At 42.2% G+C, this 25666-nt stretch overlaps 1 long non-coding RNA gene across 1 annotated transcript in view; it reads right to left on the bottom strand.

The window, feature by feature from the left end:
- Window positions 1-21997, bottom strand: part of LOC150055870 (uncharacterized) — a 37751-nt gene extending 15754 nt beyond the window's left edge. The window contains exons 1-3 of the long non-coding RNA XR_016537473.1: window positions 21849-21997; window positions 4111-4240; window positions 3385-3533 (exon numbers count right to left, since the gene is read on the bottom strand). This is a non-coding gene — a long non-coding RNA (uncharacterized LOC150055870). The remainder of the gene's footprint in view (window positions 1-3384; window positions 3534-4110; window positions 4241-21848) is intronic.
- Window positions 21998-25666: the final 3669 nt, after the last annotated feature.

Here is a 25666-nt window from a genome sequence, read left to right as displayed (position 1 = left end):
GTGCTCAGGCTCTGAGCTCATGCCCAGGACTGGCAAAAAAAAAAAAAAAAAAGAAAGAAAGAAACTTGTTCAAAGTCACAGTTTGTAGAAAGCAAAGCTGAGATCTGTATCTATGTAGTTTGTTCAGTGGCTGCACCGTCACTTTTATCATCTGCCCTTTCTTCCATGGATAGACAGCTCCAGGGCAAGCAGCCATGACAGATAAGTCAGCCATCTAAGTTTGCTATTTGTTTCTGCTATGCCAAAGATCACTACCAGGTCTTTTAGCCCTGTGGCTTTTCCTCATACAACTCAAGCTCCTCCCTCTGGGAGGAGCCACCTCTCACCATCTAACAAAACAGTAGGCTGAAAGCTAGAGACAGAGACCAATGGAGATCCCTAAAAATGGAAAACAATTCAATCACGGTAGACCCTGGGTGCTCACAGGAATATGGTCCCAGGACAGCACTCGAGGGAAAAGCTCAGGAGGCATAGAATTCAGTACTGCACTACAGATTCTGGATTCATTTTGCCCAACACTAAAGACCTGCCACCTTAAAATTTTTCATTTTATCACTTCAGTTAAGCACATTCACTTTTATTTGGCTTTGGGGAAGGCATATTGTATTTAGATAAAGTTAAAGGCAGGGAAGCCTGCAAAAGACTGTACAATTTAGACAGAACTGCTGCTAACATAGAACTGAATGAATTCCTCACATCAAAGCATATGTAGTATAGTTCCAAATTTAATTATTTTTTTGTTTTCACATTGATTTTGCTTTTTAAAAAATTTTTTATTATTTATTTTACTTCACTAATGACATGGGCTCACTGTAGATTTTTCAAGCTTCCTAGGATAGGGGGAAAAATGAAGCTAGGGAGAAGGTTTGAGATTAAAGTTGGCCCAAGAGATATTACCACCCATAAGCAGGTTTTCTGCACAGAATGCTTAAGAGAAACTCTTTTTTTTTTTTTTTCTGGCCAGTCCTAGGCCTTGAACTCAGAGTCTGAGCACTGTCCTTGGGCTTTCTCAAGGATAGCTCACTACCACTTGAGCCACAGCACCATTTCCAGCTTTTTCTTTCTTTCTTTCTTTCTTTTTTCCCAGTCCTGGGCTTGGGCTCAAGGCCTGAGCACTGTCCTTGGACCTTCTCAAGGCTAAAGCTCTATCGCTTGAGCCACAGCACCACTCCGGGCATTTTTCTATGTACGCAGTACCGAGGAATCAAACCTGGGTCTTTGTGCATGCTAGGCAAGCACTCTACCACTAGGCCAAACTCCCAGCCAGGAGAAACTCAGCTCTGCCTAGAGAGGAGACAGTGATTGCTTCCAGGCTGGCCAAAGAAGCCTGGGAACTTGTCCAATGCAAAAGCCTTAGGGGATGAATTTAAAAGCTTGCCTTGACCACATGGAATCAATGCAAATATTTCCTCAATAAAACAGAAATACACAACTGAATTAAAGACAGGATGGGCAATTTGCAGCTATTTCAATAAATAGCAGCTATAGTTACAGTGGTAATAAAATCACCTGAATGTCTCTGTAAAGTCTAGAAGCTCAGACTTGAGATGTTGGAACATGGCTGGTCTCATGGTTTTTCTGGTCACAGATGGGAAAGATCCATCAAGATTGAAACCCTCACACCCTTGTATGACCTTGGACAAGTCACTTCACTTCTCTGATTCACAGCTTCCTCTGTGAAGACTCAAGTTCTGGAACTGAGTGGAATAATAAAGTAGGCATGGCCCATGAGCATTCGGGAAATGTTTGCCCTCTCGTTCATCACAGATGGAAGGGGAGAAGGGAGCATGCATTTGCTATGACTAGCACAGCAAAATAAATAGATAAATAACCCAACTCACCTCTCAAGCAACTTTTGTTGGGCTGAGAGTATGGCCTGGGGGTAGAGTGCTTGCCCAGCATGCATGAAGCCCCAGGTTCAATTCCTCAGCACCACATATATAGAAAAAGCCAGACATGGTGCTGTGGTTCAAGTGGTAGAGTGCTAGCTTTGAGAAAGCCCAAGGATAGTGCCCAGGTCCTGAGTTCAAGCCCCAGGACTGGCAAAAAATAAAAAAGCAAGTTTTGTTTACTGTTCCACAGAGGTGGAGGTTATGATTTCCTCTCTTTGCAGGGGAAGTGTGGGGTACAGGGTTAGATTAATGGAGCAAGCTGGTGAAGTAGCCCATGCTGCAGGGCAGAAAATCATCAAGGAGGGTTTGCTTCTGAGTTTACCTTCCCCGATGATCCTCCTCTTTTCCTGGGTGACCATCTCTCCACTTACAGCAGCAGAGACTAATTCCACTAACATTACCACTCAACCCCAGCCCTTGGGGCTGCTCGAAGTCCCCCAGCTAATTCCCAGTGGGAGTCCACAATTTGGGATTCCAATGAGAAAGAAAATTACTTTAAATACATTCATTGTCTTCCTGAATAAACCTCCCTACACCCTTGACTCATCATTCTTTAAAAGAAGGATTGCTTCTGAGAACATACTCCATAGCGATTGAGTATTAGCTTTATTGTGGATTGAAAGGTTGATTAGATACAAACACCTCTCATCTCTGGTGAGCTGGTTTTGAACTGATTGAGGATGAAAAATGGTAGAATGCTGTACAGTCTCAACTTGAAGGAGGATGTGAGTGCTACATATTTTTTTGAAGCCGTGGAATGTCAGACAAGCCTTTTGGCATAGAAATCTAAATCATGTGTTTGCTCAGTTAAAATGAGGGTGATCTAGAGGTCTGCCATGCTAGATAAAGCCAGAAAAGTGGTCAGATATCCATGCAAACCTATACTCCTTAAAACAAGGAGAGTGTGGGCTAGGTGTGGTGTTACACACTGTGAATCCACCATTCTGGAGGTGTGAGGTCAACCTGAGCTACAGAGCAGGATTTTCTCTATGAAAACTAAGAGCTGGATTTGTAACTAAGAGGTAGAACGCTTGCTTAGCATGTGCAAGGCCCTGAATTTGATTCCCAGCACCATATGCAAATAGGCAATTAACTTAATTAATCAAATAAATATAGAGAGTGTGCTCTGTCTGCCTAGGTCTTTTCCTCTTACATGTCTGATTGCTAGTTGGAGATTTAACAGAGAGTGTGTGAAAGTTCTTAGCAATAATCTCCCAGGTGTGAGGAGTCTTAGAATTCACCAGGACGCTCCTAACACATGATCTCATTTAATCCCCAAATCTTCCCCAGAGCCTTGTCATGTTGGAAGTGTTGCCACCGCCATGCTCACATCCTGCTCCAGCTCACAGATAAGAAACTCAGAGCCTACAGAAGTGGAAGAGCTTACCTGATGTCCTACAGCAAATCCGGAGGGGAAGGATTTAGATGGGACCCTTTGGGATCCAGAAATCCTGCACAGCTTCTCCTTAAGAGAATGGAAAATACTTCTCACCTATTTCCTACGTGACTTTCCATCCGTACTAAGGTTGCATCTCTGAGAAATAACATGAAATCAGGGTGTCTGGAGAGCTCTGCTTTCTCAGCTGGACTGACCCCGAGATGACCTTTACGTCCCATCTGCTATCTGTTAATTCCTTGAGTCTGTGGACAGAACGAATGAAAGAATGAATGAACCAGCATAATAGATCCATCTCTCACAAAACGAACACATAGTAGGCATGCAAACATTTTCTTTGAATTTAAAAACCATACTAGCTGTGGCAGCACATTTGGTCAGGAACGAGGTCAAAGGGTTGATTTGAATTAGGTGTGAAGGTTGGCTGGAATTCAATTACCCATGACCCTCTAGTCTCTCCTGCCAACCATGATTTATGGCGTCTGGCTAATGAAGGTTAAGGGATTACTGACACTGCCATCATCCTTTCTGGGGAAAGAAAACTTGGGAATTATCTAAGGCAAAATCTCAGGCCAGATGAGATTTCCTTGTTCTTTAGCCAAATAATAGCAGGACTTAGGGAAAGACTAAGGGTAGTCATGGCAGAGCGAGAGGAGTGCTAGCTCCCATTTCTTCCACGATCACACTGGCCAGTAGCCCCACCTGGCGTGAAAGATTATCATGGAGGGCCGTGGAGCATTCCATCCAGACTTTGAAATGCTTCGCTTGCGGATCAGACAAATGCATCCATTAAAGTAAGAAGAGATTTTACCCCATCTTCACCTTTCCTGCTCTGCAATAGCGATTCTTCTCCACCTTCCTGTGCAGTAAGTCAAACCTCTGCCAGCAGTTGTCTGCAGGCAGGCCTCGAGAACCCAGGTTCCAGTTTCAAGTTGCTTTCCTGTTTTCAAAGCTGATCTCCCAGAAGGTATGGTGAAAAATATTTTAATAATAGTTGCTGGTTATTTGAGTTGGTTTTGGCATCACTTTTCAATATTTTCCAAGCCTTTCGCCATTGTCTAGCAATAGTATGTCTTCAATTAACAATGAGAAAAAACCCAATGTTAGCTCTGAGCCTCTTTCAGTTACCCTTGTTTACAGAGTTGCAGGCCTGTAACCTGCCCTGGTTTGCAAGACTGGTTTATGCCACTGTTAAGGAATCATTACAGTACCTCTGCTTTGACCCTCTTTGGCCAAATTTCCTGATTATTGTAACTGAAATACTTGATTGTAGTCTGAGAATCATTCTTTGATAGGCTTTAATAACACACCTGTCTCCATGTAATAGACTACTTCCCTTTATTATTATTAACAATAATAATAATAATAAAATAACACACGAGAGCCAATGGCTCTCATCCGTAGTCCTGGCTACTCTGGAAGCTGAAATCTGAGGATCATGGTTCAAAACCAGCCACTGAAGTAAAGTCCATGAGACTATTTCCTCCAATTTTTCTTTATTTTTCTCCAAAAAACCCGAAGTAGAGCTGTGGTTCAAATGGTAGAGCACTAGCCTTAAATGAATAGGTTTAGGAACAGCACCCAGGCCCTGAATTCAAGACCCAGAATGGGCACCAATACATACATACATGCATGCATTCATAGAGAAGCTAGGTACCGGGGGCTCTCACCTCTACTTCTAGTTACTCAAGAAGCTGAGATCTGAAGATCACCATTCAAAGCCAGCCCAGGCAGCAAAATTCATGAGACTATTTTCCAATTATCCACCAAAAAATCAGAAGTAGAGTTAGGGCTCAGGTGTTGGACACTAGCTATAAGATTTAATTTAAATAACTGATGAAGCTAACACCATGCATTATTCAGGCAGCAAAGAGAAGTTTATTTTCTGAACTACAGGCCCCCAGCCCAGGTTGGAGGTTGCCAACGTGGTCCAAAAGGGTTTATCTAGGGAAGGGAGTGGAGAAAAGGTGTGGGCCAGGTAGGGATAGGTGTGGCCAGATACAGATGTGACCTCAGAGCTGGGGTCTCTCCCACATCCAGTGGGAGGTGGTCCAGGATGTGACCTCAGAGAAGGGGGAGATAACTGCCTTCAGTTGTGCCAGTTACCTAGGTAACACAGGTACTGGGTGGGACTTAACCAGGAGGGAGAGGAGTTCGGCCTCTAAACTGGGGTCATTCAGAGCAGACGGACCTGACGTTTCAGCCTTTTAGTAATTAAGAAAAAGGATGCACATTCTCACTGGCTACTTCCTGCTGGCAAGGGTCATTGACATTGGAGGTCAAAGGCAGAGATGTGGTCCTCTCCCCCTAAGGCAGCGACTGTGCCTTGGTGGTGGGCTCAAGTCCTTGGCTGAAGTCTGGAAGAAGTCTCATAAGGCAGGGGTTGGGCAAGAAGAAAGATGTAAGAAAGCACACAACCTGCAAAGGAAGGGTTCAGGGCAGAAAGTGAAAATCGGATGACTTGGCTATATCAGCTAGCTCTTACCTCCTACGTTCAAGGCTATCCTGCAATTGGTGGGAAAATGTCCCTAACTACTTCTGGTGGTCTGGCTGAGGAGAGCAGATTGGATGGCTGGTGAGCAGTCAGCTGGGCCTGACTGGAGTAGGTAAGAGGCCCTAGAAGAGGCCTTGGTAGATGTCTGGATTACACAGTAATCAGGAAGCTGCCAAGGCTACACCAGCCTTAGTGAAAAAGCTCAGGGATATTTCCCAGGCTCTTGAGTTCGAGACCCAGGACCAGTACCCATTCACATGCACATGTACACACACATACAATTTGACATAAGGATCTTCGACTGCTTAAGGAAAAAAAAAAGGCTCAAACTTGAAGGAAATCCAGACTATAACAACATGTATTATTTTTAGAGCATTACCTAGTCATTTTGATTAATTCACTTGGATTGCTTTCCCCTGAAGTTCCCCAGGGAGAGGCAGAGGGGAAAAGATGGTTTCACACACACACACACACACACACACACACACACACACACACACACACACACTTCCTTGGGTGGACAAGTTCACATGTTTAGAATGGTAACATGGGCAAATCATTGTGAAAACCTAATGGCTGCCCATCTCATGCCAATCAGCACAGCACCCAAAGCACATAAAGAAATCATTGAAAGACACTGGCCCTGATCCAAAGCATCTGGGGGTTCTTCACCTAATCTCTCCCTGGCTCCCAGCCCACTGCCGCCCCACCCACAGGACAGGCACTCCAGAGCTTCCGGGCAGCTGCTCTGGGGCTCTTTGCACACTCTAACCCCTGGCAGAAGCAGCCCAGGTTACAAAGGGAAGAAGAGCTTGGAGAAGGAAAGCTAACCCCAGTCACCTGAAAGGGTTAAGAGCCCTGGGATGGGGTTGCAGCTGACCTAGGATAGGCCCAGGGCCAGCGAAAGGGCTCCCGTGGGGCTGGAGGAGACCCTGGTTCACTTAAGCTCCTCCTCCCTCCACTGCCCTGGGCTTTGGGGTGGGGTGTGTATGAGCTGAGAACAAAAGTTTGGGGGTTGGGGGACGCTTATTTTGTTTTCAATTCCTTTTTATCTTGGCTCTATCTCAGGCACCACAGACTCCACAGCTTAGGAGGCTTAGGGTGGAGTAGGGTGGGGTTTAGTGATTTCTTTTTTTCTTAAAGGGAAAGAACAGGGAAATCTCCCTGTGTCTGGACAGTTAGCTCCAACATTAAAAAAAAACCACTGAACAACAGCATTTCCTCCTGCCCCTCCCCCCCACAAAGTGGCATTTACAAAGATGGCAAGATAGATCAGAGAACAGAAAGGAATTCTGCTGCTGCTCAGGAAGGAATTTGGACCCACAAAGATATTCCTGACGTTAATTATTGATGGTTTCAGCTGGCTCAAACTAGCTGTGAGTTCCAAGGCAGTTGCATGCAGTATTGCTAGAGAGGGCTCCAGAACAGCTATAGGACCAGAGAGAGTCATCTTTAGATACAGCATTCCAGAGAGAGGGGGAGAGGAAGGGGAGAGCCTCTAGCCCCCAGAATTCTAGTTTCTGGCCTAGAGTTTCTTTTCTTTTTTTCTTTTTTTTTTTTTTTTTTTTGGTGGGGGGTGTTGTTATTTTTTTTTTCTTTTATGTGCCAGTACTGGGACTTGAACTTTGGGTCTGGTATTGTTACTTGGCTTTTTTCACTCAAGGCTAGTGCTCTACCATTTGAGCTACACCTCCACTAATGGCTTTTTTTGTGGGGTACCTGGAGAAGAGAATCTGGAGGATTTTTCTGCCTAGATTGGCTTGGAGCCTCAATCCTAAAATCTCAGCCTCCTAAGTAGCTAGGATTATGGATGTGAGCACTACTGACAACCAGCTCTAAAATTGACTCTTTGGGTAACAGACCTGAATCCTATAGTAAGAAAACACAGTGTGTGATGCAGAGATTTTATAGGAAGATTTGTTACTAGATCTTTTCAAGTAAAAGTTGTGCCTTTAAGCCAGGCACAGATGGCTCACACCTGTTCTCCTAGCTATTACTCAGGTTCAGTCAACCAGGATGGGAAAGGTTGTGAACTCTTATCTCCAATTAAGTCACAGAAAAGGCCAGAAGTGGTACTGTGGCTCAAGGGGTAGAGTGCTAGCCTTGAGAAAAAAGGAGCTCATGGGCAGTGCCCAGCCCAGAGTTCAAGACTCAAGACTGGCAAAGAAAGAAACAAAAACAAAAACCGGTTGTGTCTTTAAACTAGGGATCATTGTGTATATTAACCTTTAGGGATCAAGTAAAAAGACTTGATAGCAAACTCACCCTTTACAGAGACTCTCAGACTTTGGGGTCACATTCACTGGGGTTGAATCTCAGCTCCATCCTCCACAGGCAGTGTCTAGGGTCCAGTACTGCAGTACTGCATGCCTCTGAGCCTCAGCTGTCTTCTCTGTAAAGTAGCTATTTTACATGAGCTGCTCATTTGCATGTTATTTAAATGAACTGCTACTCATGCTGAGTGAGTCTTGGAGTCCTAGCAGGTGTTTGGAGACAGCACAAAGTGTAGCAGCAGGAACTAAAGAAAAATCAGCCAGCCAGTACTTGAACCCAGGCAATGGGTTCCATTGCCTCAACCTCTGTACGTGTCATGAGCTTGTGTTTCTTGTGCCTTCTGAGACCAAAGCAACACAGATGGAATCCCAGGGCCACTCCTGCACTGTCTAGAAAATAATAGCTGTATTGAAGTTGTAAAATTTTTAAAAATCTCTGTTAATCAGCTTTCATAGCCAGAACCTCAGAGCAGTGAGAGCAGATGAGGTCTGCTGAACAAGAGTGCCCTGGCCCCCTGCCACTCTCCACTCCCAGCAGGCCAAGAGGGTGCAGCCTCCACTCACGTTTCCTCATTCTTCCTCACCCCCTTGGCTCACCCCCTTGTGAGTATGAATTTGCTGACAGCTGCAGTCTGTGTGGGTGGAAGGGTGGCTGAAGAGAACCAAGTATTGAAGGAGTCAAAAAAAAAAAAAAAAAAAGCAAAACAACATGTTTTAAACTTTCCAAAAAAAACCTCTAATTCTTTCTCCCATGCCATAGGATGGTCACATGACATAAATCCAGCCAATTGGATTAAGTCTGGCCTAGAGTTCTTGCTCCTGAGGCAGATCTTTGAATGTATATGTGACACGTAGAAAGGAGAGGGTGGCAGGGGCCACATTAAGACCATGAAGAAAAAAAATGCCACAAACATTTCAGACTTTGGTTCTGGCACTGTCAAACTGCTGAACCACTGGGCTTTGGGGTTTTAGTATTGGCAGCCAAGGGAAATCTTATTCATACAATCTTCATTGTAGAAAAATGTCAAAGTTCAACAAAATAAACAGCAGGAAGCGGGTACTTGAAAGGGGTAGGATGGGGTCAAAAGGAAAGATGAAGAGGGGGGCGTACAGTCAAGAATGCAATGTATATCCTACAACATTAAGAATGGAGCAGGGGGTGGGAGGGGGTGAGAACACTGAAAGGAGTGTCATTAATCAAGATGCATTGTACTCATAAACTGCTTGGTTGAATGGCAACCCCTTGGTACAACGACTTAAAGATAATTTTTAAAAATATAAAACAAATAAAATAAGTACATAAATAAAAAGTGCAGTGAGTGGTGGTGCACGCCATTCCAAACAACAGCAGTTAGAGACTTGCCCCCGCAAAAAGTTAGCAAGATATCACCTCAACAATAAGCTGGGTGGGCAGCCCACACGTGTGATTCCCTGCTACCGAGGAAACATAGGTAAAGAGGAATGTGGTCTAAGACTGGCTCCAGGTAAAAATGCAAGACATCATCTGAGAAAATAGAAACACAAAAGGGGCCAAGGTGGTAGAGCACCTGCTTAGCAAGCTTGAGACCCGAAATTCAGAAAACTTAGAAAATACAGGAGAGAAAAAGAAATATTATTTTTGATGCTACCACCCAGAAATAGCCCAAATTGTATTTCAATATACATGCCTTCATTTTGTTTCTTTTTATTGTTTTATGAAAATATTGAGGAGGTGGCACTGTGGCTCAAAGTGATAGAGCACTAGCCTTGAATTGAAAAGCTCAGGGACAGTGCCCAGGCTCAGAGTTCAAGCCCCACGACCAACAAATACATATATTTTTTTTTCTACTCAATAAATGCCAAGTAGAAAGACTGTTTTGTAGTGGATTGCTTTACTTACCAAGGTGCTCTGGCCATCTTTCTAGATCAACAATATTCATCCACTTGTCATCGATGGAATTTCCTAAGGGTTATTTAATTCTGTATGGTTAAGTATTTGTTTCTTCTAATTCCAAACTCTTGAGCTTTTATAAAAATGTTTGTACCAGCCTGGTGCACAATGGCTCACGCCTGTAACCCTAGCTACTCAGGAAGCTAAGGTCTGAGAATCAAGGTTCAAAGCCAGCCTGAGCACAAAAGAACCTGAGACTCTTATCTCCAATTAACCTCCAGAAAATGGCTTGGCTCAAGGGTAGGGTGATAGCCTTGACCTGAAGAGCTCAGGGCCAGCACCCAGGCCAAGTTCAAGCTCCATGACCCACAAAAAAGAAAAGAAAAGGAAATGTACATACTACAAAAGACACAAATTCAGTTATAAAATCCCATCAATTTATGTTCCTTCTCCGTAGAGTGAAATTGTGACGTTATATGGTTAGTTTAGAGCAAAGGCAGTATAACTGCACAGCTGCTGAGATTAACATAAAGTCTCTGACCATGGCCCAGCATGGGCCACAAAGAACCTTTGAGAAAAATGAGTAGATGGAGAGATAGGAATAGAGATTTGCACTCAGGCTTACCTACCTACGGTGGGCCAGGAGCTCAATGGGTGTCATCCATCTTTAATCTTTACTAAATTTACGTTTCATAGATAGCTTTAGGAAACCATCTGTTCATGAGATAAAAGCCTGCCTCAGGAATTAGGATGACCTGGATTTTGAGTTGAACTTTGACACTTTATAGCTTCATGTTTTTAGAGAACTTAAATATCTTCTCTTGAGTCAGTGAAGACTAAAACAACAAACGTACACACAACATCTGGTGCGTGACAGGTGACTAAGAAATGTGGTTTTCATTCCCCTCTTTCTATTGATATTTCTTAGTTTTGGCTGAACAGTGGAATCAGACAAGGAGACTTAGAAACGTTCTTTTGAGTCAATCTTTTCTCCAGAGATTTGGATTTAATTGGTCTAGGGCACAAGCCAGACACAGGCAGGGGAGTTTTAAATGTTCCCTGGTGAATCTCAAAACAGCCAAGGTTCAAAACCACTTGTCTTAATTGAATCACCCAGCATCACACAGGGAGCTAGTGAGCGCTACCACAGTCGTAATGCTCCTTGCTTTGGGAATTCTAAGAACCTGCAGCCTGCCTCTGCTGTTGAAGGAAAGGGTACCTTTGCTGACCGAAAGGCCAGTTTTATCTCAGTACAGGCCACCATTTGGGGGAGACCAATTCTTTAGCACAAAACGAATGCATAAAAGAGTCTATGCATGTCATTCTTCAAGTTGATGACATGTTTCAGAAAACAAAGGAGAACTGAGATTTTTCCATGCAATGCGTCAGGAAAGTCCTTACACTCACTGAGCTTCAACTTCCCAAACGATTGGGATATGCTCACTTCTAAGAACAGTCTGGAAGCTTGCAAAGAACATGCTGTCTGCCTTTGCAGCCATGGTTGTTTTCACAGTACTTCCCTTTATCCACGATTCTGCTTTCTAGGATGTCTGTTACCAATGGGCAACTGTGGTCACTTGAAAACATAAAATGGAAAATCCCAGAAACAAACAACTTATAAGTATTCAATCATGTGCAGTTCTGAGTATTGTGATGAAATTGTATGCAGTCTTATTTAATCCCATTGGACAGAAGTCTTCCCTTTATTCAGGGTATCCATGCTGTATCTGCTACCCATCTCGTATTCATTTAGTAGCTCTTTTGGTTTTTAAATAGATTGCTGCAGTGTAAGGGTGCTTGTGCAGTCAAGAAATATACATTCATTTATTTACTTATTTATGTGGTACTGGAATTTGAACTCAGGGCCTCTTGTTTTCTAGGTAGATGCTCTATCGTTTGAACTATAACTCCATGTTCTTAACATGTTTTGTTTTTGAGAAAGATCCAGAGGAAGAATATATTGTCATAATAGTTCTGTTTTATTATTTTATATCATTAATCTACTGTAACTTGCTTATTCATTAAGTTTTATCACAGGACAGATGAAGTATATATGAAATTTGGTACTATCTGCAGATTCAAGTGTTCACTGGGGATATTGGAATGTAAAGGCTGCAGATCCAAGATTACCATACCTACAATTTTAGGAAGTCTGTGGACCATGCTAAATTTTCCTTGATCAGTTAAACCCTAAATTTCTTCTAAGTCTGTAAAATTACTTTGCTCCACTCAAATACTAGAAAGGCTGTGCCCTCTGGGTGGACTACTGGGAGGTTGCTGGAGAGGATGGGTCTTCTGGGAAGCCAATAGCTAAGCAGGAAATGATGGAGTACATTTTGGAAGATGAACTCTTTTTTTTTTTTTTTGCTTGCCAGTCCTGGGACTTGAACTCAAGGCTTGAGCATTGTCCTTGGACTTTCTCAAGGCTAGAGCTCTACCACTTGAGCCACAGCCCCATTTCCGGCTTTTTCTATGTTCTATGTTTTCCAGGTTCGAGGAATTGAACCCGGGTTTCGTGCATGCTAGGCAAGCATTCTATCACTAAGCCAAGCTCCCAGCTTGGGAGATAAACTCTTTCAAAAGCCTTGGATGTAAGAAACCTAACCAAAAACAAACAAAAAAAAGTTTCATGAAAAATAATCAGTCCATTCTCTCTTCTGGCATTTGTACCATTAAAATGATTTTCAAAATCCTATGTGGAAAAGACAATTCCTCCTGCAGCTTCATGCAGAGCTGTGTGGACCAGTCACCAACCAGGCTGGAGGTGGGAGCTCAGCATGGAAATCAGCCTCCTCCAGCCCTCCTCCTGCAATCCCATCTGAGGCATGTCTCTTCACCTCTCTGTGCCCTCGCCTGTAAAATGCAGATAACAGCGCTAACCTCACAGGGCTGGTATGAGGAATAGCTAATAAAATGTGATAGTGACACGCCCAACTTAAATGCAAACGGCTGTAAAACAACAAAAAGCATATTTAAACATTTCCACAGCGAGGAGGTGGGGTGGGGGAGACAATAGAGCTTTGAGAAGAGAACATTTATTTTTTTTCTGCGGTGTGTGCACTTCAGTTAAGCAGTGGCATGGTTATTATTTTGTGCATGGACCATCTGCTAGACTTTTGGAGCTAGAAAACCGGTTTGGGGTCTCATGATATCTGCAGTACCCATTCAAAAATATTAGAATTCCTGGGGCCGGGAGTTTGGCCTAGTGGTAGAGTGCTTGCCTAGCATGCATGAAGACCCAGGTTCAATGAAGACCCGGGTTCAATTCCTCGGTACCACATACATAGGAAAAAAAAAAAAAGCCAGAAGTGGTGCTGAGGCTCAAGTGGTAGAGCTCTAGCCTTGAGAAAACCCAAGGACAGTGCTCAGGCCCTGAGCTCAAGCCCAGGACTGGCAAAAAAAAAAAAAAAAAAATCGAATTCCTAGCTCCCTCTTTTTCTCTTCATGAATTTACCAAATTAAGTCTGCCTATGATCGTGCAATGGCTATAAAACACAACACATCAGTATCCTTCACTCAAGGCTAGTGCTCTGCCATTTGAGCCACATCTCTACTTCCAGCTTTTTGGTTGTTCGGAGATAAGAGTCTCAGGAACTCTTCAATACAGGTTAGCTTTGAAACTTGATTCTCAGATCTTAGCTTGCTAAGTAGAGAAGATTACAGATGTGAGCCACCAGTTCCTCCCTTATGAGATGGTATCTTAATAAGAAGGAAAAGGTAACTTGTACAAGTTACGTGGTAGTTGTAGGATGCCATGTCCAGTGAGTTAAACTTCCTCCATTTGTGATTCTTCCCCCATTTGAGCAGCTAGCTCTCTTTTTTTTTTTTCTAGCTCTCTTTTTTACTTCCTTCTTACCCTCTAAGAATCTCATCCAAATTCAACTATGTTGTGTGAATGGCGGACTTTCATTTGGGAAATTTCTCTCCTTTCTTTTTTAAAAAAGGAATCATATTTCGCTATGCATATGCGATAACAAATATAGCCCATCGATCTTTAGCATGTAGGCTGTTGCGTATCCTGACGGCAGTGAAAGATGCCTCAATGAGCATAACACTTCAGGTATCTTTGATACTGATTTCATTTCTTTTGGATATAGACCTTGAAGTGTAATTGCTGGATCATATGGTAGTTCTGATTAATAATGACGATTACTAATTATTATTATTAGCAATACTTACGATTGAACTTAGGGCTCCATGTATGTTGGGCAAGTACCTTAATTCTTCTGACACATCCACAGGCTTGTGTGTATGTATGTATGTGTGCATGTGTGCTGGTATTAGGAATTGCCTTTTAATTTTCTTATTTATTTTTTCATAAATAAAATATTTTAATTTTGATGAGATCCAAAATGGTCCTTTTATTTTCTTTTCTGAATAGTGCCTATATTAAGATTCTCAAGAAAAACAAAACCAGTAAGATACACATGTGTGCATGCACACACACATACACAAACACACACACAAGCACATCCCATTGTTAACACAGAATTAATGATCACAGTACCTTTAGTGTCCTAAGAAATCTTTACCTATGTCAAGATGTTCTCTGTTTTGTCTTCTGTTTGATCTTTCTTTCTTTCTTTCTTTCTTTCTTTCTTTCTTTCTTTCTTTCTTTCTTTTCCTTCCTGTCTTTCTCCTCTCCTTCCCCGCCCGACCTCCCTCTCTCTTCTTTCTTCTCCCTCCCTTTCTCTCTCCATGTCTTTCTTTTTAGATATAGAATCTCATTGTGTAGTTCAAGATGGCATGATACCTCTCTTGCTGTATCTCCCAAATACTGGAAATATGCCAGCATACTGGATTACTTTTGATATAATAAAGGGTTTTCTAAAATCATTTCTTGGAAAGACTATCTTCTCTCTACCTATTATATTAATTCTATCCCTGAAAGAATCTGTGTGTGAGTTCTGTTCCTAGACTTTGTTGTTTTCCATGCATCTACTTGTCAGTTCTTACATCAATGCCACACCATCATGTAGAATAATAATGTCTTTTATATTCATTAATTTTTGCTGTATAGCAAAATTACCCAAAAGTCTAGCAGTGATTTATTTCCCATTGTTTCTGAGTGCTGGGATTTTAGAGCTGCTAAGTCGGGGAGTTATGTCTTGGGGTCTCCTACAAGCTGCTGGCCAAGTTTTGCATCCGGGGGGACTAAGTGTCTGTTGCTCCAAATTCTAATGCAGCTGCTGTCAGAGGTCTCCGTACTATTTGTGGGAGCTTTAGTTCCTTATCATGTGGCCATCTTTATGACAGATGATCTGGCTTTCCTCAGAATAAGTGTTCAAAGAGAATGACCATGAGAAAAGAGAGACAGAGTGAGAGACCAATATGGGGATTGTAGTCTTTTATAACTTAATCTCAGAAGTTGCATACCACCAATCTCTGCCATATTTCATTAGCCACACAGCCCTTTCCTAACAAGGTATGAAAGGGACTAGACAGTTTGTAAACACTGAGTGGGGAAAATGCAGCCACATTACCATGGACTTAGAAATCACATGGTTCTTCATGACTGACTTTGTTTTCAAGGTAGTGTTGGCTAGCCCGAGTTCTTTGCATTTTCACATTAATTTTACAACTAGCATGTCAACTGGTTTTTCTTTAATCTTGTTGACATTAGGATGGCGATGGTGATATTGGAAGTCTGATTGATTATTGAAAAGGGTCATTTTCACTATAAAGATACTGCATGTCTTTCATTAATTCATTCCTGGTGTTGGTTTTGTTTTTTAGTACTTAAAGAAAATTCCAAAATTTGTTGCTAATATATAGAAAGTAAAATTGATTTAAAAAATTCAGGATTTTGCTGGACAAGGTGGCTCATACCTGTAATCCTAGCTACACAGAAAGCAGAGATCTGAGGATCAAGGTTCAAAGCCAGCCCGGGCACAAAAGGATCTGAGACTTTTTTTTTTTTTTTTTTTTTTTTTGCCAGTCCTGGGCTTGAGCTCAGGGCCTGAGCACTGTCCTTGGACTTTCTCAAGGTTAGAGCTCTACCACTTGAGCCTCAGCACCACTTCCGGCTTTTTTCTATGTATGTGGTACCAAGGAATCGAACCCGGGCCTTCGTGCATGCTAGACAAGCACTTTAACCACTAGGCCAAACTCCCGGCAGGATCTGAAACTCTTATCTCCAATTAATCTCTAGAAAATGGGAAGTGGGACTTGCCTCAAGATTAGGGTAGTAGCCTTGAGCTGAAGAGCTCAGGGACAGTGCCCAGGCAAAGTTCAAGCCCCACAACCCAAAGGAAAAAAAAAAAAAAATCAGGCTTTGTATTTTACAACTTGGCCAAACTCTCTTACTGTATCTAGAAGTTATTTTATGGGTTCTGCAGGATTTTCTATGAAGCAATAAATTAAAACCACTTTTGCTCCTTTCCAATAGTTATAGTTTTTACTTCTCTTTGTTCTCTTCTTGTACCATCTAGGCCAGGAATTGCCAAGGGTCTCAGAAATAAACACTTTAGCTTCTGCAGGCTACCGTCTCTGTTACAGCTACTCTGCTTTGCCACTGACCTGAAAAAGTAGCCACAGACAGAATGTAGGTAATAAATGCCTCTGATAAGATTTTTTTTTTTTTTGCCAGTCCTGGACTTGAGCTCAGGGCTGGAGCACTGTCCTTGGATTTACTCAAGGCTAGAACTCTACCACCTGAGCCACAGCACCATTTCTGGCTTTTTTCTCTGTATGTGGTACCCAGGAATTGAACCCGGGTCTTCGTGCATGCTAGGCAAGCACTCTACCACTAGGCCAAACTCCTGGCCTCTGCTAAGATTTTATTTCCAAAGATGAGTGACCAGGTTACATTTCACTCCTTGAAAAACTTCAAGTGAATGAAGGTCATGAACATTAGCCAGACTTAAGAATTGCTCCAGTGGTTCCAAACTGAAGCAAACTAAAGAGACATGGCACATCAATGCATGTGTGAGCCTAGATCCGGTTCCTTTCATATACAGGCCTCAGTTATTAAGCTCATCGGTGAAATTGGAGTGGGTCTGCAGGTGAGATGGCATTGATGTGTCCCAGATAACTTTCTGATGGCTATTACTATCGTGTAATTATTGAGGAGCATGTCCTACATCAAGGTCCTAAGGACTGATTTTGCTGCACACCGGTGGTTCATTCCTATAAGCCTCAGGCAGCTGAGATCTGAGAATTGCGGTTCAAAGCAGCCCTAGCGAGTAAGATAGTAAGATGCCCCTCTCCAACTGGATCACCAAAAACCAACAACCACAAAACAGAAGTGGAGCTGTGCCTCAAGTGGTAGAGTGCTAGCCTTGATCAAGAAAACCCAGCATCCATAAATGAAAGGACCTCCTTAAAGTACTGTTATCTCTCATCTCTTTTGCTGTCTCTTGGTCATCTCATATTGTTACAGTATTTGACCTTGCTATCTGATATATTGTATATATGTTTATTTGGTGATTTGAAATAGGATAGGGAAGATGAGGGGTGGGGGTGGAGGGAGGAAAATGGAGACCAAGACTTGAGAAAGGGTATCAATGTTTGTGAAGTAATGCTCCTTCTATCTGGTGAATATAATGTAACCTTTTTATTAATTATAATTTAAAAATATGGAAAAAGAAAAGAAAACCCAGCATCCAGGCCCTGAGTTTAAAGCCCCAGGATCAACACCAAAAACAAAAAACAAAAAACTAAATAGGGTAAAGGCTGATTTTTATAATTATGATGACATAGATCTAATAAGGAAGGCACATAAGAATTCTATACTTATCAAAAGGGACACTGAATTAGTCAGAGCCCCTTACTTAAACAAACAGAAATTCATCAATACCAAAAGATTTGCCCAGGGTTAAAAACTTGGGCCAAGGACAATGCCCTGACCCTTGTCCTTTTACCCTAAGACTTCGCAGAAGACACTAAACCCCAGGCAATGTGTTGTAACTGTAGGAAAAATGATACAGTTGTCCACAGAGACTTAGGTTCTCTTTTGTGAGCCTGTTCCTAGCTTGCAGGGACAAGCACTCTTGTTTCTCCTTTCAGATAAGATACAGCCCTTATTTCCAGGACTCTAGCACAAGTGCCCAGAGGTCACCAGGAAGGAAAGTACAGATTATTCTTACAACAGGGCCTCTTCTCAGCTGTCTCTGGGTTAGTCTGACACTGTTAAGGGTACTGGGTCCTTTGAAGGATAGGTGACTTTCTTTTTTTTTTTTTTTTTTGAAAATCAGACTTCCTGAACTGAGAAATAATTCTTTTCATATGTGACAGTGAAAAAAAAAAGTAGATAGTGACAACAATGGGTAAATGCAGGTTGAAAAATAAAATGTTCTTATTGTCAAAAGAATTCTTTCAGTATCCTCTTGTGTTTTCCATACATTTCCACAGCAGAAGAGCTTAAGGCAAGTTAACTGAGACAGAACAAATATCACTTCAAACTTGCTAAAATATAGTCTGGATCCTAAATCTGTTATTATGCAAACATTCCAAGATTTCTATGCTTTCCCTTTAGATCTCCTACAAGCTGCATTATGCTCTGACAGGTTAAGCGTGTGTGTATGTTTGTGTGTGTATGATTGTATGCATGTTTGCATAAGATGTTTTACTGGGCTCAAATATGAATATTTGAAGACTGTTGATTATGCATATGAAACATATACTAATTCTTATCTGATTTAGAATTGTTGAATAATTCAAAACAAATGATTTGTTTGGATCCCAATTTGTTCCAATTGACTTCCTAGATCTAAAACCCAGTCACTCAGTTTCTCCTCGTATCCTGTGATATACGTACAGAACTAGATGAATTCTATAGGATATTAACTTCTGGAAATGTATTCATTGCTTGTGATCACAGAAATACATTTTACATTGCAGGCCAGTATATATCACTCGAATACTCATACCTTCAGAAACACTACCTACCCTAGCTCTGTGTCACATTTTCTGTACTACTTTTTAACTTTTTTCCCTGGTTTTCAGTTTTCTGATTTCTCAGAATCTACTGATGTGTCCTGGTTTATAGTTTTAAACAATGTGTGTGCAGCACAGCCCACATATGATATCTGAGCGATGTTAACTGACAAATACCCTTGGTCATTTTCTCTCACCAACCTCACTCTTGTCCCGCCTCCCCAGCCCACAGGCCCGCTGGAAGAAATATATCAGAGATCAGCATGTGTGGAATTCTTCTCTAATGCTCAGGGGGTCTTTGTAGTCTGCACTTATAGAACCTCATTAGAGTCAGATTGTTCTTCATGGGAAATGATTTACATTAAAAAAATGATCAAAGGCTATTTTCCTTACACAGTGTGATTTCAAAATTCTTTTCATGGGTAAAGGTCACTTTCTATTTATGTAGGGCATCTAAGGGTTTTGTTGCAAAGGGCGTGGCTCTCAAAACATAAATTAGGGGACTAGGAGTTTACCCTAGTGGTAGAATGCTTGCCTAGCATGCATTAAGACCCAGGTTCGATTCCTCAGTACCACATACATAGAAAATGCTGGAAATGGTGCTGTGACTCAATTGGTAGATCTCTAGCCTTAAGAAAGCAATTAGGCCTTAAGTATGGATGCAAAAACTTACAAAAAGCTGTCAAAAGGGAGACATGGGAAATCATCTGATAAAAAGAGACATAAAATTCATCAGATGTCCTGTAGCACAAGCCCAGCTCACCTGTCTTTACCCGAGAAAATGAATAAGGCAGATCTTTAGAATTTCTATGAGGATTTCTAGTACTCTTTGTGTAGTACTTGGGAGAAAACAAAGCAAACAAACAAAAGTTTGTTCCGATAAGAACAGAAACAACATAGAGCTAACCCAAATCATGTGCCTATTCTTTTCTCCTTAACACAGTGGTTTATCTTCAGACATAGGGTCTAACTGTCTGGATCTTTCCCGCCCCTTATTAAATGTGTGACTTTATGAAAAGTCACTTACCTCTCTGCACCACTGTGACTCAGCCAGGCACCAATGGCTCACACCTATAATCTTAGTTATTCAGGAAGCTGAGATCTGAGGGCCACAGTGCAAAGCCAGCTCAGGTAGCTAAGACCATGAGACTTATCTCCAATTAACCACCAAAAAGCCAGAAGTGGTAGAGCTGTGGCTCAAGTGATGGAGTGCTAGCTTGAGCACAAAAACTCAGGGCTAGTGCCCAGACCCCAAGTTCAAGCCCCAGGACCAGCCCAAAAACAAACAAACAAGCAAGCAAACAAACAAATAGATCCCTATCCCACTATGCTTATTTGTAGGAAGGGAACATGTTAGGCTGGGGAAAGCACTGAGCAGCCAGACCATGTGTAAGCACTTCTTAAATCAATTGTCTAAGTCCAAATGGAATCCGACAGCAGCACAGGAGAAAGAGAAATCAACCTTAGAACCAGGATTGATGAAGCCACCTCTCATACTGTCCTGGCACAGATTTGATACCCAGGATGACAATGCAGAGATGCCATCTCTTATGAAAAATAACTAGCCACTAAAAGAGAAAGCATGGGGACTAACAGCTCAATCCCTAAATGGTGACATATAAGCAAAGTGTGAGAAAAACATTGAACAGAACTGTTGGTGACACCTCAGGGCCAGAAGTGGCTGAAAGACCACCCACTGGCAACCAGGAAGAAAGAGGAGGGTAAGCTAAAAACCCAGCCAGCCGGAGCTCCCCTGTACCAGAGGCGATTTGGGAAAGAACAATTAGAAGCCACACAGGCAAAAAAAAAAAATTGACAAATTTGTCTGGATAAAGCTTGTACAAATGAATGATTACAAGAACAAAAGCCAATTGAAAGGAATAAAATTAAGAACAAAAAGAGGAACCTATGGAAATGGTCTCAGTTAAGCTAAGAATTGTGTCTCCTTATGGATGTGCTTTTCAAAAGATTGAGTTAAAATAAAATAAATCAAAATAAAAAGAGATTATCTGGATTTATTGAAAAACTACCCTGAAACATTTTGTTCTTAGTTTTGTAGGATTCTCAATGTAGGATTCTCAGTCATATTCAACACATACCAGTTCATATTTTTTTAAAGAACTTTCTCTCAGTTTTCCCTCTTTTTTAAGTTCTTTATTTATTTTGTGGTACTGAGAATCAGTCCCAGGGCCTGGCATATACTAGGCAAGCACTCTCCATTCAGCAACACCCCCAGCCCTTAAAGTTCTCTATTAAGCAATAGTAAAAGGATGAAAATTCAATTAGTGCCAAGTGATTATCAGCATTAAACTAAATAAACTACACTCTTGTTATCAGAAATGATCTATTGATTAGGGTCTTAACTCTGGTCCCTGAAGTAAACTAGTTCAAATAATTGTCAAATCTGAGGATTGAAGTTTGAAGCCAGTCCAGAAAGAAGACGAATTGGAGCGACTCTTATTACCAATAAACCAGCAAAAGGCTACAAGTAGAGCTGTGGCTCAGGTGATAGAGCAAGCGCGAGCTATGCCAGTAGAAAACAAAGCGAAGAGCATGAGGCTCTGAATTCAGCTCCCAGTTCTAGCACACAAAGAAGAAGTATAGAATTGGGCCTGTGGCTCAAGGGGTAGGGCAGCAGCCTTGAGCTGAAGAGCCCAGGGACAGTGCCTAGGCCCAGAGTTCAAGCCCCACGAAAGACAAAACCAAAAAAAAAAAAAAAAAGAAGTATGAAAAATGATTGACTCTAGAACCGGGGCCTCTGAGTTTAAACGGTGAACATCTTGAGTTGTAGGGAGCTACTTTGAGGTCACTAAAAGCTCTGGGTGAAGAGAATATAGAAAAGTCAGCTCTGACCCTGTTTCTCAGGCCCCTTCCAGCCACTGTCAACCCAAGGGCATCTCCTATCAGCCAGGAGAGCCATAGGAGTCTTGAACTACTGGCCGCAGATTGCTGCCTGCCGGTCAGGTCAGCTCTGTAGCCAGGAGCAGTTATGGAAGAAAAGGGAGTTTCCTTTCAGGCCCATTACAGGTTTCTCTTTTCCTCCTACCTTTCCTCCTGGGTCTCTTCTTCTCACACATTGCCCACTTTCTTAGGTCTGTCTCCTTTCATCTTAGCAGTCTCATCTTATCTGCTTAATTTTTAGTCATCCTGTTCACTTCCTCCCTGCCCCCCTTAAACTCTGAACTTCTCATTCAGGGCAGATCGCCAGACCTTGCAAGTACTCTCCAATGCAGTAGCACTCCAGAATCACAAAAGGTGAGGGGGGGGGGTAAGGTCCACAGCCAGCACGATTTCTCTAGTGCTGGGGGAATGGTATTCCAGACATGATGGGTGATGTTCTTGGTTCTCCTTCTGTTGTACTGACCAAATAGCTTTATTCAGGATCTCAGGCGGGAGTGTCCTTCTTGCTGGCAGAGTCCTGAGGCAGAGCAGCTCCTCATCTAGTGAGAAGGTTGTGTACAACAGTCCCATTCTTGAGAGAACCCACTAATACATGAGCAGATGAATCCATTCACAAGGCAAAGTCCTGCGGGAACCATGATTGGTAGCCACACGGGAAATGTGAATCCTCTTGTGTTTCCTTCATCACACATAGACAGTGCCAGGCTCTGAGCTGCCCCTCCCGTCTTGTCTCCTGACACCCTTTCTTGTGGAGTCTCGCTGAGGACTGCCACTCGACATTGTTCGGTCATCACGTTTGCTTCTATGACTCTCCTTTGGTTCTATTTCAATATAATCGAGGAACTCTTTGCCATGCAGGGGTTCTTAATCACCTCTGTGAAGTCCCTTTGTCCATATATGGTGACACGGTCATGGGTTCTGGGGATTACGATGCCACCATGTTTTGTGTGGAGGTGGTGAGGAAGAGGTCATTTCTGCCTATGAGTGTTTCAATATTTGAAACCAAAAGAAAGAAAGATAAGAATAAGCATCTGGGTTTAAAAGTCTTCGGCTTGTCTATAAAGGAGGATGAAGGGCCTAGAAACTTGCAGAGAGATGAGAGAGCCATTTCCTGCCCCCAAATTTCTACACGATTAATTTCATTGTCTATTTAGAACCATCTTGAAATCCCAATGTTGGATATGTTTGCCATGGCTGCCATAACTAAGTTCCACATATTGAGGGGCTTAAGCAATAGAAATGTGTTCTCCTACAGTTCTGGAGGCTTGAAGTCTGAGATGAAGATGTCTCCAGGGAGGGTTTGTTTCTTTCGAGGCCTCTCTCCTTGGCTCACACATGTCTGCATCTAAACCTGGTCTTCTTTTGTGTATGACTGTGTCCTAATCACCCCTTCTAAGAAGGATGCCAGTCAGGGTGTTAGGCCTCACCAGATGAACTTATTTTAACTTGTCTAAAGACCTTTAGAGACCTTTATCTTCAACTAGAGTCACATTTCTAGGCTAAAGATTCCACGTAGGAATTTGGTGAGAATAAAACTCAAACTATAACCATATTGAATATATCTGAACTATAAGAGTTTAAAACAAAAAGAAAAAAATATCAGAATAGCTTTTTTAATTCAAAGAGCATTCATTTCCAAGGCCCAGTGTGTTGTCTTTTCTGACTATTGTGACCACTCTCTTATGTAACTATCTCCAAGCCATTGACATATATCATCTTGTGCAATCCCTTCAACCAGGCTAGATCTCTAAAATGCCTTTCATTAGCTTGGTACAATGCTGGAAACCTTCTAGAAGCTACTTGGTACAGATACTTGCTTGAGTAACTAAACAAAAATAAATACCTATCCCAACTTGCCAAGTAAAGGTGAAGCCCATTAGGGATAGTGTTGCTGCCAGGACCAGCAGACACAGCAGACAGTGAGTGTGTCAAGTATTTTTATCAGTAAAATTCTATGCTTCTCAGAACATGGCTAGGTCCAAAGCATACTCTGGGAATTCAGAACTTGTGTGTGTGTGTGTGTGTGCGTTCATGTATATGTATGTGCCAACTCATACTCCTGTACACATCAGATTATTAATTAAGCACACACACACACACACACATCTTATCTACAAGGCTGCAATCTTTGGAGACTTTTAAGAAAGAAAACAATCACAGTGTGCTGATGTTGCCTGACAGGCAGGGGATTGAAAGAAAAATTAAATGACAAACAGGCCAAGGGCACCAAGGGCAAGAATCTGAAGTCTAAACCTTAGAACAAGCACTTTGATAAAGAAAACAAAGGCTGTAGAGGAAAAAGCTATTAACGGAGATAGAGCAGAGAACCAAAAAAAAAAAACAAAAAACAAAAAAAAAACCAAACCAACCAGGTCCAGGGAAAGCTTCTGGAGGATAAGAGGAAAGGGGAGCTGACTAGAATGCGGGAGCAGAGAGCTAGTCAGGCTGTCATTAGCCCAGAATTATCAGACACCTGAAACAACAAGGTCAAGAATGTGACCTGAAGGACAGATGAAATATTTGTTTAGGAAGCTGCATGCTGAGAGAAAGGCCCCAAGAGTTAAATTGGGGCACTTACCTTTTGGAACTGCATTCTGCAGTTAGAACAAGAATCCAAGCAAAAGGCTCTGGGACTGAGGAAATTCTTTTTATAAATGTTCTAAAGGAAACTGATAGGAGTCTGAGGATGGAGAAAAGGGGGGCTCTGTCCCATTTCTTAGTGTGTGGGGCACCGAGGGCAGGCAAGGCATGTAGGGGACAGACAGGCTAGGCCCCAACCCCTCCCTAGCGTGGTCAGCAGCCCCTCCCGCCAAGGCATCCGGATTCCAGGCCTCCAGCACAAAGGCCCTCCCCCAGCCCCCTCCCGGTCTTCCTGTTCCCTGAGATTGTGTGGCTCCACCCTTTGATCTAACGAGGGCATTATGTCTACAGACAACTGCTTTAAATATCAAGGTTTCTGGGCTGGCTTTCTGGCTCTCTCTCTCTCCTTTTAGTGTTCATCATCAAAGAGATCTTGTCTGGCTCTCAGGGTTTCTTGCAGTAGTCAGGACTCTTAGTTTGGCTTTCTGACACTGTCTCAACTCTCAAAAGTACCGTCAGAAAACGTGCCTGGTAGATGAGTGCTGAACCTAAATTCCCAAGCTTGGTGTCCCTGGTGGTTATGGTTTCGGTGCATTTGTGCATAGCCCCACAGTGGAGGAGGATCTGCTCTGAACTAACATCAGCGTGGAAAGATATTCCTGAAGGAATGAACCAGGACTGCAGGCTGTCTCAGCCTGGTTTTGCAGCCTACTTGTTGGCTCATGCATCCAGCTTCCCTGGTTCAGAATTTGTTCTAATCTTTAAAATCATAAATTTGAGCCTGCCACAGTGTGAGCAAGCTTAACCAGCCTAGCTTAGGCAAAGGAGGCAGGAAGATCACAAATGTGAGGCTACCCTGAGCTACATACTGAGTTCCTGGGCTACATAGCAAGATCCAGTTGCCAATAAACAAACAAATTAACAACCAATATAGAACTACTAAACATGAAAAATTTAAATTTAAAATCTGACAAACTTTGATATCAGGTTTTAAAATCCCATAATTTCCTCATTGTTATGGATGCCCTGGAAAGAATATTCTGCTGGGTCTCATAGGTGCTGTGTACTTCATCACCATCAAGAAATAGCTAAGCAAAAGCCAAGTATCACCTGTTCTTATTCATTTATCGAGTGTAGACCTACAATGATGATGATGATGATGATGATGATATAATAGTAATGGACATAAAGAGGGGACAGTCTAGAAGAAGATCAGCAAACAGGTAAATATTGGAAAGGATTCTAAGTCATAAAGAGAATATATGTATATATGCACCTATAATGTAATGATACACAAACTACTTTCTTAAAAAGTATGAGTAGGGCTCATGCCTATAATCCTAGCTACTCAAGAAGCTAAGATCTGAGGATCGCTGTTCAAAG

Source organism: Megascapheus bottae, chromosome 13 (assembly GCF_031878675.1).
Source record: "Megascapheus bottae isolate mThoBot1 chromosome 13, mThoBot2.hap1, whole genome shotgun sequence".
NCBI lineage: Eukaryota > Metazoa > Chordata > Mammalia > Rodentia > Geomyidae > Megascapheus > Megascapheus bottae.
The sequence above is the reverse complement of the archived record's forward strand: the minus strand, read 5'-3'. Positions and strand labels throughout refer to the sequence as shown.